Raw genomic sequence first — 4,463 nt, forward strand, 5'->3', positions numbered from 1 at the left:
TCTCTGTGGGTGCAGGGGGGGGGTTCAAGCCCGTCTTCCGCACCTGTGTCTTGGTTACTTTTCTCTCGCTGCTAAGACAAAATACCTGACACCCAGAATTAAGGAAGGAAAGGTTTATTTAGCTCACAGTCTGTGGAGGTTTCAGTCCGTACTTGGCTGGCTCCAAGGCAGAGTGGCACATGGCAGAGGGCTACACTTCATGGCAGCAGAACACAGCAAAAGCAACAAGTGCAAAAGGGAGGAGTGGCGGCAAGCAGCCTCTTCCGCTCCCTTACATATATGCAAACCCTCTGCCCCAGGGCGGTGTAGCACTCACAACCATGAATCAAAACTCTAGAAGCCCGCCCCATGACCGCATGAGGATACGCGGGGACATGCAGACACAAACCATAACAACCCATCGCTCTCATCCAGCGGGGCCTGGATGGGTCCCCAAAGACAGTGACCCTGGGAAGTGAGCAGAGAGGGAAAGGGGTGTGACACATGATGTCCCTCAGGGCCACCAAGGCCAGAAGGGAGTTACGAATGGAGTGGGGAGGTACCCAGGGTAGAGCCTGGCCTGTGTAAGCCCTGGGTTTGGTCCCTAGTTCTGTTAAAAAAACAAAACAAGAAACCCTTTTCATGAGCCAGCATTGCGGCAGTACCCAGGAGGCTGAGGCAGGAGGATCACCCTGAGTTCAAGACCAGCTTTGACTCCATAGTGAGTTCAAAGCCAGCCTAAACTACATAGCAAGACCCTGTCTCAAAAAACCAAAACCAAACCAAAGCAAAGCAAAGCAAGGATAGATGCAACCCATTTTAAAGATGAAGAAAGTGAGCTCAAGGCGGGACATGAACTTCCAAAGTTGCCTCGTGAGCTGTGCACCAAGCTGATGTGCAGCCGTGGCTTCCGGACTCCCAGGCTGGAGTCGGTCTTTGTGGGAAGAACGCTCCATGGCTCATGCACATACCTGCTCTTGCTGCAGGGCCGAGCAGCCGGCTCCCTCCGGGCTTGCACTGGTGCTCAGCTCCGGGCTCCATGACCTGTGTGGACCATGGTGCTCCTGGAAGTCAGGCATCCCCGCCTCTTTGAGGCCAGGAGCTACCACGGGTCAGGCGGTGGCTTGCTGCTCCCGTACCCCACAGTCTCTCTCTCTCTGTCTCTGTTTTTCTTCAATACTGAGCATTGACCCCAGGGCCTTTGCACTGAGGTACATCCCCAGCCCTTTTCTATTTTTACTTTTTTACATTTGAAATAAGGTCTTGTTAAATTGCTCAGTTGGTAAGGCTGGGCTCCAACCTGAGATCCTCCTGCCTCAGCCTCCTAGACCACTGGGATTATAAGCCTCTGCCAACCTGTTCGTCTTCACAGGCTTCTTGGATGTCTGGTGCTGGAGGTTGGGTCAGGACAGGGGTCAGTAATGTTCTGCATATTCCAGGGCTACACCCCACGATGATGGTGCAGGGCCTTGCTGCCTGCCCCTAAACCGTGGGGGTGAGTGTGTGGGATCTTGGGTACCGGGGAGGAGGTATTTTTATCACTTCTGTCCTGGAAGGCACCAGGAGTTCCTCACACACATCTCCCTGCTCTTGCACAGTGTGCCCGGGGTCCATCCAGCAGCACACATCTGCGGTTTGATCTCACCCACGTGCACGCACACAGGCACACGCACACCCGCCCCGCAGGGACTTGTGCACATTAAACCACTTGTGCGAGAACTGGCCAGTTCCTGAGGAGCCGGGACTCGAACGCTGACCGAACGCGTGCTCCGGGGCACCCTGAAGGCGGGCAGGCTGGTCCCGGGGCGTGGACACCCTGAGAGCCCACTCAGAGAGCCAACGTCCGTGCTGGCCAGCCCGGGAGTCCCTGGGGTGGGGCCGGGCTGCTCTGTAAACCCCGCTGCTCCCCACAGCTCCGCTGCCCTCCCCCGGGTGTGGACTTGGAACCTGCCTCGTGCCAAGCTACCTCACCATTGTCCCCCAGCCCTCTACTGCGTGCTGGCTGTGGTCTGCCATGTGCTAAAGAAATGCTCCTGTGGTGAAGATGAGGTAGACATTAATACCATGCACAGGTGAGAAGCCGTCAGACTGCGTGAGGCGCGGTGGTGCGCGACGTGATCCCAGCACTTGGGAGGCTGAGGCAGGAGGATCACCACAAGTTCAAGGCCAGCCTGGGCTACATAGTGAGTTCAAGGCCAGCTTGGATTGAAGAGTGAGACCCTGTCACCAAAAAAAAAAAACAAAAAACAAAAAACAAAAAAACCCAAAGAAACAAAAACTACCAGATTACTTGGAATGGTAGTGCTGTCGTTGGCAGCGACCCCAGTTTTCAGTCTTGGTCGCCCTGCGTGTTGTACACCTTGCATTCTACGCACACCGACACACACGCTCACTGCACACTCTTCACCCTGCCGATTGGAGACCTCCGGAGACAGCGCATCCCTACCTCCCGAAGCTGCTGCTTTTGTTCCTGGGGAGTCCTTAGTGAGTGTCCCACTTTATATGGGACACACTCACTTCCTAGAACTCTCAGTTCAGACCGGCTTTGGAAAGCTCGCTAAGTGAACCAATCAGCAGACAGAATCCAGAGCCACGCCGCTCTTAGGGTTTCTCTCTGGGGTGCGGAGCTGGGCAGGTGCCTGGGGCTGCTGCTGGCAGAGGGAGACCCCAGACCCTCTCTGTTCACAGCAAGTGGGGTGAGCGCGACTCCTGGGCCCAGCCTCCCCCAGCACAGGGGGGACATTCTAGACCCACTCCAGGCCCGATCGCGCCACATCCGTGACCCTTTGTGGGATTCGGCCCCGCCAGGCATCTGTCCGTGGGGTCATTGGGTAACCTTCAGACCTTGCCCCGTGTCCTTGGTGACGTTCCGGGAACGCTAGAGCCATGTCAGGGGAGGAACCACTGCCTGGAACTTTGATCAGGGCCAGGGTGGCTTCCGCTGACGACAGCCACTCTGGACACCCCTCTGCTCCCAGAAGACGCAGGTCGCTGTCCCCACCGACTCAGCCTTCACGGTAGGACGCCCATCCACGCTAGTTCTAGGGCTCCCCCGCTGGGGACAGGAGGGTCCTGCCGCTGTTCTGGTTTCAGGGTGTCTCCAGGCGCAGAGATGCAATGGGTCCCCTCCCCTGGGAGCAAAGCCCTGGACAGGCCCAGCTGCTTGGGGGCTGGGCAGGGGCAGCCGAAGGAGTACCCTGGTTCCCCGAGGGCCGGGCAGGTGACTCGGCGTCCCAGTGCTCGCTGAGCAGGACAAAGGGGAAGGCCTGAAGTTGGGGTCACAGGGCACCTCCAACACAACCTTCAATTCAGCACTCCCCGGGCCAGACATGGGGTAGAGCTGGAGACGCAAATGCAGCCAGACCGTGCGCCCGGGGCTCCGTGTGGGAGGCACAAGGGGCACAGACCCAGAGCAGAAAGACCCAAGCGTCCAACACAGGACCATAGGACGGGCAGGCCAGGAGGGCTTCCTGGGGGAGGTGCGCCTTGCACTGGTTATGGGGGGTGCGGAGGGGACAGATGGCTGCAGGGAGAGTCAGGCGCTTGGAGGTGGGGCCTGCGATGGGAGAAGCACCGTGACCCTTACTCCAGAACACCGGCTGCCTTCCCTCCAGGGCACCAGCACCGCAGGTGGCTGCCCCTCCCATCAACTTGGGCTGGCGCGCATGCGTGCGTGCGTGTGCGTGTGCATATGTGTGTGTGTGTGTGCGCACGCGCTTGTGCTGCCCGAGCCAGCTGGACCACCAGAGAGCCACCAAGTGCTGCTGGGGTCTGTGCCTTGTGTTTCGTATGATAGTCTCCATGTTGGTAATAAAAGCTTTCCCCCTTATTACAGAAGTGATATGTGTTTATCATTTTTTAAAAATATAGAATGTACATTTTAAGTGAAACCCCCCAGCAAATTAAAATCACCTGTAAATCTATTTTTCAAAGATAATCGCTGCATATATTTTGTGTGTAATCTTCTATACGTTTTCTATGCACAAATATACCTTTAAAATGGAAATGTGGCAGTTATGGGTCTATCAGTAGATCTCTTTTATGACACTGCAAACATCTTGGCACTAGATATGTATCTGCCATGTGATAGAAAAATATGGTGAATATTTAAATTTTTAAAAAAATTTATCATAGTAAAAGTCATGTTGTCATTCATCCCTCCCACCCCCAAATGCACTCGTCCCATGGTTCCTGCCACTTTCTGCAGCAGTTCTGGACTCCTCTTTCCTGAGGGTCTGTAGTTGTGCTGTCCTGGCTGCCTCGATGTCCTGAACTGATTAAAAATGTCCATCTTTCTGGGTCATCCTGACTTTGGGGAAGAGCCAGAAGCGTCAGGGTGCCAGACCTGGTGGAGGAAGTACCTGAGCACACAATGCTGTGTTTTCATTGGCCTGCCATGCTGTGGGACAGCGCTAGCCAGCAACACTCACCATGTTTGTGTCACATCTCAGGAAGACCCTCACGAAAGAGGACTCCAGAACTGC

The 4,463-nt window shown here is 55.6% G+C and overlaps 1 protein-coding gene across 2 annotated transcripts in view; it reads left to right on the top strand.

Annotated features, from left to right (window-relative positions):
• The first annotated feature begins 2,870 nt into the window (after positions 1–2,870).
• Positions 2,871–4,463, top strand: part of Cpn2 (carboxypeptidase N, polypeptide 2) — a 9,638-nt gene continuing 8,045 nt past the window's right edge. For both annotated transcript variants that reach the window (XM_005383197.2, XM_005383198.2), the window contains exon 1: positions 2,871–2,996. The gene's annotated coding sequence lies outside the window, so the exon portion shown is untranslated. The remainder of the gene's footprint in view (positions 2,997–4,463) is intronic.

This window comes from Chinchilla lanigera, unplaced genomic scaffold (assembly GCF_000276665.1).
Source record: "Chinchilla lanigera isolate Chin_1 unplaced genomic scaffold, ChiLan1.0 scaffold00019, whole genome shotgun sequence".
Lineage (NCBI taxonomy): Eukaryota > Metazoa > Chordata > Mammalia > Rodentia > Chinchillidae > Chinchilla > Chinchilla lanigera.